This window comes from Podarcis vaucheri (genome assembly GCF_965113315.1).
Source record: "Podarcis vaucheri genome assembly, chromosome: 11".
NCBI lineage: Eukaryota > Metazoa > Chordata > Lepidosauria > Squamata > Lacertidae > Podarcis > Podarcis vaucheri.
Genome location: NC_138749.1, coordinates 15,538,397 through 15,552,413, shown reverse-complemented (window position 1 = coordinate 15,552,413; position 14,017 = coordinate 15,538,397).

Sequence of the window (14,017 nt, the reverse complement as noted above, 5' to 3'; positions counted from 1 at the left end):
GGTTGTCAAGCCTCTGCTTAAAGACCTCCAAAGTAGGAGACTCCACCACACTCCTTGGCAGCAAATTCCACTGTCGAACAGCTCTTACTGTCAGGAAGTTCTTCCTAATGTTTAGGTGGAATCTTCTTTCTTGTAGTTTGGATCCCTTGCTCCGTGTCCACTTCTCTGGAGCAGCAGAAAACAACCTTTCTCCCTCCTCTATGTGACATCCTTTTATATATTTGAACATGGCTATCATATCACCCCTTAACCTCCTCTTCTCCAGGCTAAACATGCCCAGCTCCCTTAGCCGTTCCTCATAAGGCATCGTTTCCAGGCCTTTGGCCATTTTGCTTGCCCTCCTCTGGACACATTCCAGTTTGTCAGTGTCCTCCTTGAATTGTGGTGCCCAGAACTGGACACAGTACTCCAGGTGTGGTCTGACCAGAGCAGAATACAGTGGCACTATTACTCCCCTTGATCTAGATGCTATACTCCTATTGATGCAGATACTCTACTGCTCATCTTCCACATGCTGAGAGACACAACCTGCCTCTGGCACGCAGCCATCTGAACTAATAATAATAATAATAAATTTTATTTATACCCCAGCCAGAGCCGGGCTCAGGGTGGCTAACACCAGTAAAATCACAGTAAAAACATAATAGGAAATTTAAAATACAGGTTAAAATGCAATTTAAAATGCAGCCTCATTTTAAAAGTAGCCCATAGATCAAAACCATAAGGGGAGGGAAACATAAGGGTGAGAGTCCAAGAGTCCAAACCAAAGGCCAGGCGGAATCTTGCAGGCCCTGTGGAAAGATGTCAAGTCCCAGAGGGCCCTAGTCTCTTGAGACAGAGCGTTCCACCAAGTCAGGGCCAGTCCTGAAAAGGCCCTGGCCCTAGTTGAGACCAATCTAACCACCTTGCGACCTGGGACCTCCAAAATGTTGTCATTTGTAGACCTTGAGGTCCTCCGTGGGGCATACCAGGAGAGGCAGTTCCGTACGTACGTGGGTCCTAGGCCGCATAGGGCTTTAAAGGTCAAAACTAACAGATATTGATAACCTTTATCCTACATGAATTTGTCTAATCCATTTTTAAAGATGTCCAAGTTGACATTCATCAGCAAATATTCTAGGAGCAAATTCCATAGTTAAACTACGTGCATTGTGAAGCACTCCCCTTTGTCTGTGCTCACCATCATTAGTGACCCATTCATAGCAATGGGATATGGTCATGGAGGAGTTCCTTTGAGCAGTGGCTCCCAAACTATTTGGTATGGTGACCGTCAAGTCCAAAATTACTTGGTATGCTGACCCACCAATTTATTGTCACATGAATTTTGGACCTCAGGTCTTCAGCAGCCGTTGGTTTAGCTGCAACTTTGCCTATTTTATAACCATTACTTGAGGCATGCATGCAAAAAAAATTACTCAGTGCTCCTATTAATGTGGAATTTGTTGAAATATTTGTAGCACTTACAAAATTATTCAGTTTTTTTTAAAGGGGAAAGCAAGAACACCAATAATCTGATTGCAGGATGTTGCTTCATAAGCTATAAAAACTTATTCTAAAGACACATGGTTACATAAGCAGTGTTAAGAATAATGAACTATGAATATTCTAAATATTTTAATTCATGATAAAGTCCATTTTGGAAAGTGAGGTGGCTGAGCTTGCCTTTTGGTATTATGGGGTTTGATGGCGATTAGATAATTATTAATACATATTCTCAGGGGCAGCCCGAGACATTTTGGCACCTTAAAGAAAAGTTCTTGCTGACTTTCCCTTCCTTTCCAGTAGCAAGGATCTGCAAGGGTTTCTCCTTAGGAAAAGCTCTTGCAAAGCCCTCAAAACCCCATCAGGGAACACCTCCTGCTTGCTGAGACTTGGTGAGAAGGGGCTGTTCTTCAAGGCTTTGCCTCTGGTCCCGTATAACCACCTTCTAGCAAACCATCTCTTGATGTACCGCCATCCACCAAAGAGCAGTTCCCCAAGCGTTACAAGTGTAAGGCATGAGCCTTACTGAAGTTCAGTTCCAAGCGTCAACACAGCGTCATAATATGCCAACGAAACAAGGAGGTGTAAGAGATATCCATCGTACCAGTTAAGGATTAAAAGCAGCAATTACTTTGGGCTTACTTATAAATTGTGTAACCTACTTGCACAGACTTTGTGACCCACGTGCAAGTCACAACCCACAGGTTGGGAAATTCTGCCCTAGAGGATTCCTGAATGGTTACAGTTCTGCCCACTAGGTGGAGCCCAGGTATTTTATTGAAACGGGTCCAGCTTCTGAAGGATCTAGGAGAGGAAGATAGATTTATGTATGTCCATCCCTCTTCCACTTGGGGGTTGAATTTAAAGTGGGAAGGGGAGTTCTAATTCTTTAGAATTAGGACCACAATACTTCAAGGACCGCCTCTTCCCATATAAACTGATCGTCCTCTGAGGCCCTTCTTTTGTGTGCCTCCTACCGTCTGCCTCCTACATGAGAGGTCCAGAGGATGGCAACACAAGAACGGGGCCTTTTCTGCAGTGGCACCCCACTTGTGGAATGCTCTGCCCAGGGAGGTTCATCATTATACACCTTTAGGTGCCAGGCGAAAACGTTCCTCTTTGACCAGGCCTTTGGCTGATTAATATTCTACGGCCTTTTCAATGTGGTTGTGGGAGGAGAGGCTATTGTTTTGTTTACGTGTTACCTTTTGTATTTTGTGCTTCCATCTTGGGAACCACCCTGAGGTCTTCAGATATAAGGGCGTTATATAAAATTTAATAAAATAAATAAATAAAAATCACCCAGAAAATAGATCAGTTATTCATCCATGGGGGTGGGGGGGACGACCTTAATTGGATCGCAGCCCTAAAATTAAAGTGCATGTGACAAATTGCCTTAAAGAAAGATGCCAAAGTTAACTTCGTTTAGATCTTTTGTCTATGGGTGAAATTAAGGGTAATGACTTTAAAGTAAAGTGGCAGATGACTCAAATGAGTATCACAGAACGCTACATGATTTAAATTAATTTAATTAATTATTTAAATTAATTAATTAATTAATTGTCATCATGTATAAGCATTAAAGAGAATTATTATAAAACAATTTACTACGGGGATTTAACATCCCACCACTTAGCAAGAATTGCGGAAATAGGGGCGTTGACTTTACACGTGCTAGTTTGCTGGAGTGCTGGTAATTTAAAACCATTCGGAATGTTGAATATCAAGTACCATTCAAACCACTGTTAATTCTTCTGGGAGATATAGAGAAAGACATATGTTCTGAGTTTTGTAATTCTGGGGGGAAATTTATCCTGCAACATCAGAATATTGCCAGTCACCGATTGCTGTACAAATGTCAAAATGCAGTTAGAAGAGTGGATTATGAAACAGCAGCAGAATGTATTATGGAAGCATGGTATGTACAGTCATGGCAGAATTCACCGGACTGGTCAGGCTGAGCAGGTGGGCGGGGTGGGCAGCACAAGAGCAATTTGAAAAGCTGATGGGGTTTGCAACAAATATTGGGAGCAAAATTAAAGGAAACAATTATTTTTCCACAAACGGGATGAAATGTAACAAATGTTGAAAGAGTATTAGTGATCTATAGCACTGACAATCATATAGTTGCTTTATAAATAATGAAATTGTAACACGTGGTAGGGCATGTTCTATAAGAGCAGGTTTATAACCATATGTTTATATAAATATTTATGTCTGTGTTGTTTTGTATGTTTCTCGTAAGGATAAAGAACAAAATTGCCTTAAAGTTCACCAAGGAAGACTTAAATTTTCAGTCAAATTTCAAGGGAAATTTGCCACAAAAAATTCATGTGTTTGGAAAATTGATTTCAGCTCTTTTAAGAACAACTCCTTAGGGATGAGTGAATGTCAATTTCTCTTTGTTTCTCATCTCCACAGCCTTCAGTCCACTATATCTATTTGCATTTTGTTAAAAGCACTCATGGAAATTCTTCACCATTTTAGTGTAATTTCCCCCAATACAGTGGTACCTCAGGTTACAGACGCTTTAGGTTACAGACTCCGCTAACCCATAAATAGTACCTCGGGTTAAGAACTTTGCTTCAGGATGAGAACAGAAATCGCACGGCGGTGGCGGAGTGGGAGGCCCCATTAGCTAAAGTGGTACATCAGGTTAAGAACAGTTTCAGGTTAAGAACGGGCCTCTGGAACGAATTACCTGTTTTCCTCCTCTAAAAACTAGGTGCATCTTATAGTCAGGTGCGTCTTATGGAGTGAAAAATACAGTAAGTTCTTAACCCAAGGAACCACTGTATACATGTCTGCATGCAATTTTGTCCAATATACACATTTTTTTGCAAAGCATTACCGGTATAAGCACTGCTGTGTACACTTTAACCCACAGTGCATTTTTGTGCTCATTACTTGGGGTTGGAGAACTGTATTGCAAAATTCAGAGAAGCGAGAAATTCAGTGGGTGGCTGTGACTTGGTTTGCATATTCAAAAGTGTGAATTAGGTGAGTCTGCCTTTGAATGTGAACTGAAATGAATTTCTCCCCCATACTTGCAGCGCTTGTGGGCAGCACACAAGCGTTACCACGTAAGTGCTATTATGATTCTAGCCAAAGAACGGGCTGCGCCAATGAAGGCTTGCGTTAGTATGGCCTGAAATTGCTTGAACAAGGGAAGAGACAACGGTGGATGTTTCTCTGACTAATGAGGTCATCAGATAAGTTCAGCTTCCACGCAGCACCCAGGGTCACAGAACCATTTTGCTCTCAAACAGCACTGCTGACTCAGAAAACTCTGCTGTGGCTCTATGGCTCTATGGCACTTCCACATCATTAACCTTTGGACATGGCTTCAAAGCCTCAACTTCTAGCAGACAGTATCCCACCTCAGGCGGGAGCTTCGTGCATGGTCTGGAAACTGTGCTGGGCAGGCTGAAAACTCTCATTTTTCTATTGTTCTCTAGTTACTCTCCCTCCAGCTTCCCATTTATTTACTTTGTGGATTAGGGTGTGTTTTTTCAGCAGCCCACTGGGGAGGGGGAGGGGCGACAGCTTCGGCTCTCACTTCACAGTATTTTTCCAAGCTACTCCTGATGCTTGTGATCTCCTGCTGTCCATTTATTGATACTTCCCAGTATGGAGCCCTTGGCTGTAGATCTGAAATATCTGCATGAAAGGAATTCGGGTGGGCTGGTCTCTATATACCGCCATCTCTGTCTGTATAAATACACCAAGCATAGGGAAATTCGGCCCTCCAGATGTTTTGTGACTACAATTCCCATCATCCCTGACCACTGGTCCTGTTAGCTAGGGATGATGGGAGTTGTAGTCCCAAAACTTCTGAAGGGCAAAGTTTGCCTATGCCTGACATACACTGTGTGTGGGGTTTTTGGTAAAAATATGACTTGCCAATCCCCATCTTGATAAAAGTGCGAGAGGTGTCAGCAGAAAAAGTCAGCGAAACAAAGAGGTGTTGGTGTGCAGTACCAGTGAGTGTCACCACAAGTGTGTTTGTGTGGCTGCCAACTGAGGATAATGCTTCAGGCATCTGACAAAGTGGATCCTCATCCATAAAACCTCATGCCATAACAAATCTTTAAGGCGCCACAAGTTTCTTTGGTGTGTTGACTGCTACGGTGTTGAATTTTTCAACTTTTAAATCCCGAAAACAAGGGGCGCTAAAAAGTTGCAACATGACTTGGGAATTCAAATAACACGCTTGGTAAATAAAATGTGTGCAAAATTGCATAGAAATCATTAAAAATGATTGCCAAGTACTTGCAGTTATATTCAGCGTTACTTTTCTAGAAAAAGAGATGCCGGAACTCACTATCAATGCCTCCCTTGTTCTCTTATAATGACAATGGTGTCCACCTGAGAGGTGCTGGAACTGAGTTCCAGATGGGAAAAAAGGCCCTTTTTGGATTATATATTAGTATATACTATATACTATATATACTGACATTTGCAGAAGGTAAAAATTAAAATTATCTGGTTTTCCAAAAGCAGTTTATGTGCTTCATCACCAAACGTAGACTTACCAAGCTAAATGTGGGTTGGACTAGATGACACTCAGGATCCCTTCCAACTCTATTATTATATGAAATATTGTCCAACCACAGATTCAAATTCCTCACACTCCAAGACATATTCTAAAGACCCCTCATTGAATAAATTGGCAAACATTAAGTTTCACCTCCTAAAATCGCACACCCTACAGGTGTACACAGATACCTCTCTGGAAGTTGCAGCAAAGCAGTGAGAAGAGAATGGGTTGTTCCAATAGACATCTCTTAGGGAGGGGTCATGGTAGCCAAATACTTAGGGCACTGATCTGGTTCACACACATGCACACACACGACTTAAGTTTTCTGCATTAGATGACTGGCAGCTGACTGTGTGAACTGGCTACTATTGTGAGATGTTGCAAGGAGGTTTGGAACTGTGACGTACCTGTGATTAATCACTCAAAATCACAGTCATCCACTGAACGATGAGACACGGACCAGCCCTATGTTTCCGAAAGCTACAGTCTTTCACTTAAAGCTTAAAGGCACGGGACTAATATTCGGGGGAATGTTCGCAATATAAATTACCTAGCTCTTTTGAAATCCCCAGAACAGTAGTGTACAGTAATAAAATTTCACAGCTTTCAATTATACTTAGGCACCCCATTAACTAATCAGGATTGCGCCATTGCACCGAAAGTATGAGTAAAAATTGGCTTCTCTGGGAGATGCCATTTTAAAAAATAAATAAATAAAAGGTTGAGTCCAAAATAACACTGAGTAATGAGTCCCATCAATGAAAGGATTTCCACTTGTGCAATAGGATTCCCCCCCGCCTCCCCCATGTGCCCTAAATCTATCCTAGGCGTTCCCCCACCCTCAGGAGCAGATTTCGAGAGGATGCTCAGGGGGGAGGAAATTCTCCTGCGCAAGCAGAAATCCTTGCACTGATGGGACACTTTAGTTGGCTTCCACCCAAATAGCTCCAAGAGAGTCAATGACTCAGGAACCCACCCACACAAAGAGCTCCAACTTCTAGCATAAACCTCTTTTACATATACAGTCAGTGTGTTGTAAGAGTGTAAGACTAGAAGTGAGGAGGCCCAGGTTCAAATCCTGAAGCTTCCTGGGTGACGTCAGGCCAGTTACTCTGTTGAGAAAGACCATAGCTAAGTGACCAAGCATTTGCCTGCATTGAGAGAGGTCCCCAAATATCTCCAGGTAGGACTGGGAAAACACTCCTGCCCCAAACCCCAAAGCGCCACTACTACCACTCAGTGGGCAAATAATAATAATAATAATAATAATAATAATAATAATAATAATAATAATTTATTTATACCCCGCCCATCTGGCTGAGTTTCCCCAGCCACTCTGGGCAGCTCCCAATCAAGTGTTAAAAACAGTACAGCATTAAATATTAAAAACTTCCCTAAACAGGGCTGCCTTCAGATGTCTTTTAAAGATGAGATAGCTGCTTATTTCCTTCACATCTGATGGGAGGATGTTCCACAGGGTGGGTGCCACTACCAAGAAGGCCCTCAGCCTGGTTCCCTGTAACCTCACTTCTTGCAATGAGGGAACCGCCAGAAGGCCCTTGGTGCTGGATCTCAGTGTCCAGGCTGAACGATGGGGGTAGAGACGCTCCTTCAGGTATACAGGACCGAGGCCATTTAGGGCTTTAAAGGTCAGCACAACACTTTGAATTGTGCTCGGAAATGGTCTTGGCTTGGTGTCGCATTCCAGGAGATGGCCTCCAGGGCTAGCATCTCAGTTCAAAGAGAGCCTGTTGCCAGAATACTCACCAACATAAGTAGAAAGAGTGAGGTTGACTGGGTGAAGACTTTGGGCCAGGAATAGACACCTTGAGTGGTATGATGGGCCTCCCTTCCCAACCCTGGAACTAGGGAGTACTTCAGAGCAGCATTCTTGAAGACCCCTGCTGGATCAGACCAAAGACCCACATAGTCCAACATCCTGTTGTCACAGTTGCCAACCAGATACCCGTGGGAAGCCCACAAGAGGGGCATGAACACGACAGCAAACTTGCAATTCCATGTAGCTGTCATTCAGAAGCATGCTGCCCCCCACCGTGGACGTAGAATGTAGCTACTGATAGCCTTATACTTCGTGAATGGAGGAGTCATGGCACCATGCACCTCATTTTTTTCTGTTCAGCTTTGAACAGATGGCGCATCACAATGATACGGCAGGACAAATTAATTTTGCACTGAATTAGAAAAGGCATGTTAATTGATATCTTCCAAACATATTGAGGAAGGGAAACGCATGCATAAATCCTATTTACCCAGCTGCTTTACAGTCACAGCTCCTTCTTGTATCCATTTGGAAAATGGTGTCTTACGCAGTCTGTGTATATGTGCATGGTGGAAAAAGGAAACTAAATAAAGCAGACTGCAAAGTTTATTCTATTGGTGATTCCTCTTAATTCCAGACATTCCATTTATATTATACTAGCTTAGTATAAAGTCCCCATCCCCCCAATCTCACATCAGTGTCCAATAGAATTAGGATAAATGCAACTTTCTTATCCCCTGATGTGGAATTTAAGTGTTGCTTCCAACATTTCCATTGTTGCTGTTACAGTTTCCTGAAAAGACTGAAGGTTTCAGCGGAGTGAGGTTCAAATGCTGTCTTTATTATTGCAAACTCTTTGCTTCTGACCATGTCCTTTCCACAGCCATAATTGCCAAGTACTAACAAATTGCAAATGTAAATGAGGTAACATTTCCACCCAGTCTTTTGTTCTTTAAGTGTATATTATAAAAACCAGTTTGTCGTGGCCTTTGGCTAGAACGATTAACCTACAAACTGAAGCTGGACTAAAAACCAAATATATAATCATCTTAAAGGGCAAAAGTTAATAATAATAATAATAATAATAATAATAATAATAATAATAATAATAATTTATTTATACCCCGCTCATCTGGCTGAGTTTCCCCAGCCACTCTGGGCGGCTTTCAATCAAGTGTTAAAAACAATACAGCATTAAATATTAAAAACTTCCCTAAACAGGGCTGCCTTCAGATGTCTTTTAAAGAGAAGATACCTGCTTATTTCCTTCACATCTGATGGGAGGGCGTTCCACAGGGCAGGCGCCACTACCAAGAAGCCCTCTGTCTGGTTCCCTGTAACCTCACTTCTTGCAATGAGGGAACCTCCAGAAGGCCCTCGGTGCTGGATCTCAGTGTCCGGGCTGAACGATGGGGGTGGAGACACTCCTTATGTAGTTATTGCAGTCTCTACTTCCCTCCATTTCATTATCATGCATTCTTTAATTGTTACATTTATATTCCATAAATATTTCACATATATTCCTTCAAGAAGATCAAGGAGGCGTTCATAGGGATTCGAACCTACGCAGGGGGTTGGACAAGATGAACCCTGGAATCCCTTCCAGTTTTACAATCCTATGAACCCTGGTCTTCTCTCTCACTTCTGCACAATGCCTACTGTGCATTCAGGTTGCTGACCATAGTTCATGACTCTCTCTGTGTGTCAGGGACTGGCAGGGCTCTGTGGAGTCGGTGGACGAGGCACCAGGACCAGAGGGAGCGGGAAGCAAGTAAAGGGCTTTTGTCTCCTGTGAGGCAGGGGACAGGCTGGAGGATGGGGAGGTGTGTGAGTTGTTGGACATGCAGCTGTAGCTGGGTTCAGAACCTTCTTCTGGGCTTTCCCATGGGCATCCGGCTGGCTATGGTGAGAACAGACGGGCCTTTGCCCTGATCCAGTAGCGCTCTTCTCATGGTCTTGTGTTGGGGGGTGGGTGGGTTGGCCTTGCTGCTGACTGCTGATGCCCACTGTTCCCTGTGGTCTGGCTGCTGCTTCTCTTCAGTAGAGCTGTTTGCTTACCTGCCCAACAGGCAAACAGGGGCAAGAACCAGCTGCTTGCCATCTCCCTCCAGGAAGTTGTGTGGTATGCCAAGGGCGAAAAAAGAAGAAAAGCATGACAGTGGTAAGGAGGGAGACCCACTTAGGACATCTTGCCTGACGCCTCCCCTCAAACATGGAGCCAGAACTTCTCTGCATTAATGGCGCACCCACAAAATAACCATTGTTCAAGAACGCAATTTTACACTGAAGATCAGTTTAACTTTCTTATCACCCATACGTAGATAGTGCTTGTAACAGTACGCGGTTACTATAAAACGGTTTAGAAGTGCTTTCCTTTGAGATAATGCTGTCAGGGTTAATTGGCGTTCAGGGTTCTCAACATCGTAACGCAGGCATGCCCAAACTCGGCCCGCCAGATGTTTTGGGAATACAACTCCCATCATCCCCGGCTAACAGGACCAGTGGTCAGGGATGATGGGAATTGTAGTCCCAAAACATCTGGAGGGCCGAGTTTGGGGGTGCCTGTCCTAACGTGTCCTTCAGCTGGGCTCCCTAGCTTGACTCTACAGTTGTCGTTAAGCCTTCCAGCGTTAATAGTTTCAGTACTGACTAATGTTGTTCATCAGCTGAAATCAAGTGGTTCGGTTGGGAATCTTCGCTTTGAAAAAGCAAGCAGCTAGCTTTTATAACCGCAGTGACAAGCTCAAGGACGAGATCCAAGTGTCTTAAGAGCTAGCACTTTCCTTAATTTTGTAAAGGATTCAGATGCTGATGGTGTGTGTGTGCGTGTTGGGGGGGGGGAGGAACGGAGGGAGAATTGGGAAAACTGGCTAGAGCTTTGCATATTGGGGCCCACCAGGGAAATATGAATAAGCAATATGAGGTTATGAAACACACACACACACGCACACACACTGCCGTTCTGGATTGCATTAAGGGAAGCATTGTTTTAAAAAAACAATAGATAATATGACATTGCTCAATTTGGCACGGCTTAGGGATAAAGAAGGAATTTTCCACTTTAGGCTGCCATATCAGGAATATAAACAGGCTGGGAGGAATATGGGGGAGATGGGGCTGAAAGGAGGGGATGGGTTGTGGAGGCTGGAGGGGGAGGGCTGCAGCTTGATGATGGTTTGGTTATTCCTAACAGCAGGGAGGTGAACATGATGACCTTTGATTTGCTCCTATGGAAGGCTTATTGGGCACAGTAGAGGGGTGGGGAGGTGTTAACAGAAATGTGTGGTGAACAGCTTAATGGCAAAAAGCTGTCACAAAGGAGAAAGAGAAATACTTTTTTTAAAAAAACCACACACATTATAACTGGATTTCATGCTCTTTATTCAGCTCATAGTGGTGAGGAGGAATGGAAGTTCCCCCAGAATGTCTGCTTTATATGCATTATTTACACAATGGGCCCCACGTGATTGGCTAATTCCGGGATTCACCTGTAGGCCAATCAGGTTGCGGATTCACTTCCACCTGGAGCTGGATTGGGTGGCTCCTGTGGACCAATCGGACTGCTGCATTCTGAATACTATTGTTCTAGGACCAATCAGACTGCTGCCTTTTGGATCCTATTCAACTCAGTACATAACAACAGCCTTGTAGCAACAGCCAAAAGGAATGTCTACTTCAGCCCTCTTTGTCTCCACCAACAGGAAGGTGAAGGTCCCACCAGGACAAACACAGGGCATGATGGAGACAACAATAATCCCCTACTGTTGTTTATTATAGAGGTCTACTGGGTCAGAAAACAAAGGCTGAAGTTTTAGCTGCCATAGCTCAAGTCGCCTGTCCGTCACACATTCATCTACACCAGCCTTCACAAACAGATGCCCTCCAGATGTTTGGACTACAACAGCCACAAGCCATCCCAGACTGGAGAAGACTGGTCTATGCCTTTCAATAGGCATCCTAGCCTGGTGGCCATTGTCACGTGTTGCAACTGTGAAGGCCATAGCCAGATGCGGGGAACCTCCAGATGCTGCTGAACTACAGATCCCATCAGCCTTCACACACATAGCCAAGGATGATGAGTGTTGTAGTTCAGAACATCTGGAGGGCCAAAAGTTCCTCGCACCTGCCGTAAAGTAATAATGCATTTTTTAAAAAAGAGAGAGAAAGAGATTTTCTTTTAATCCTTGCTGAATCTGCTGTAAAATGATTTGCTTGAACAGCCTCTGGTCAGATGCTGGTGTTCCAGCTGGAAGGGCACACCAAAGTGTCAGCTGTAAGCCTGCTGAGAACCTTAATTCATGGGACTTCAGTCGCTAGCAGTCTGAATCCTGAAATCACCTCCCCATCTTCTGACTCTTTACAACTATTACACTCTCACTGTCAGCTGGAATTGTGGAGAAAGAGGTCAATGGACTTATTCTGTGTGTACATTAATTGTCCCCATATGGCTCTATGAACATGATGTATCCTTCTGCAGGAAAAGCTCCCCTCTCGTTCAGCTCCACCCAGGTATCCAGTGGAGCGTCAGCCTCAACTGGAGGGCTGGGGAAGAGGAGTTGCTGTAGTCCATAAATATTCCACCATGCTCATCAGATAACCTCTCTATCAGCCCTGTGAGGTAGATCAGCTTGAGGGACTATGGCTGGCCACAGGTCACCCAGTGAGCTTCATACCTGAATGGAGACTTGAACCCAAGCCTCCCAGCTCCTACTCCCAACACGCTAACCATTGCACCATGATGGTTCCCATATCTGAGATTATAAATCTCTTACACACTAGTGTCCAAAAGTGTAGCTGTTCTGCTTTGCTCAGGTGTGCCTCTTTAAGCAGTGTGGAGTACCACACACAGAGAAAAGTAGCCAGGTAATATTATATGCATGCACAGGCTTTACCCAGATGCGCACTCGTTTCTTAAAAGCCCACTTTGAATATGTGTGGTGTCTTTTGCCCTCTAGTGGCTATTTTTCAGAAAGCATGGGTTTTTCCTTTTTCCATGTTTCCTTTTACAGAATTCAGAACTGAGCAATACCTTTATATGAGAAGACCATCCAAAATTTCAAACAACAACAAAATCAGGCTAGATAGTGTACTCATGAGGTCAGTTTCTGGATGCAGCTCCAAGATGGAGATTGCAGGCTGAGTAAGTCCCTCCCATTTGCACCTGGTATCAGGTTTTGCACCTAGGATTTTATGGACAAAGAAGCATAAAATAACTCAGACCTGTCCCAAACTTTAAGTGAAACGCATGGGTTCCTCCACATAATGGAAGTGCTGAAAAATATTGCAGTTCCAGCACCTCTCAGATGGGCGCCATTGCCATTCTATGATAATAAGGGAGGTGTTCTTGGCGAGTTCCAGCACCTATTTTTCTTTTTCAAAAAAGCATTGATCATGACATGCCTAATAAAAAAGAACTTCCACTCAATTCAGTGCCTCTTACTCCCAAATAAGAAAACTGAAGTTCTTTGAGTATACAATAGGGCTTCAAAACAAACAAGCAAGCAAAAAAGCAAAACACGGATGATTACATATCCTGCAAGATATGTTAGAGAAATTAGCTTGCTAGACAAATTGTGCTATACAGAGGTACCTCTGGTTACGCACTTAATTCGTTCCGGAGGTCCATTCTTAACCTGAAACTTCTTAACCTGAAGCACCACTTTAGCTGCGCTGCCGCGCGATTTCTGTTCTCATCCTGAAGCAAAGTTCTTAACCCGAGGTAATATTTCTGGGTTAGCGGGGTCTGTAACCTGAGGTACCACTGTATTTTGTATAGTACTTATCCTCTAGTGATAAGACTTTGACATTTTGCCAGTATAAGCAGAAGCCAAATACAGTAATAAGTGTGTTGAGAAGAGTGCAAACACAAAATCTAATGCTCCTTTCATGAAACGATTTTGTTCTAATGTATCTTAAAGATCCAAAACATTAAAACAAACAAAAGAAACTTTGCAGTGAACTATTGACGTTGCTTCAGACCTGTGATTACATGCCTTTCTCTTCGCCCAGTGCGCCCCACTCTTCCAGCAAATGCATAGGCTGCCATGCCCAATTCCGTTAGCATGTTCAAAGGTCAAGGAGGGCTGCTTTCCAACAGCACGTTATCATATACCGTGCTGGAATATGGGGCTGTTGCACAGGCAGAAATGGTGGGCTTGGGTGTGGTTAAGTGCTCTTCACTTGGCAAAGTTCATAAGTCGCTTTTTGATTCTTGG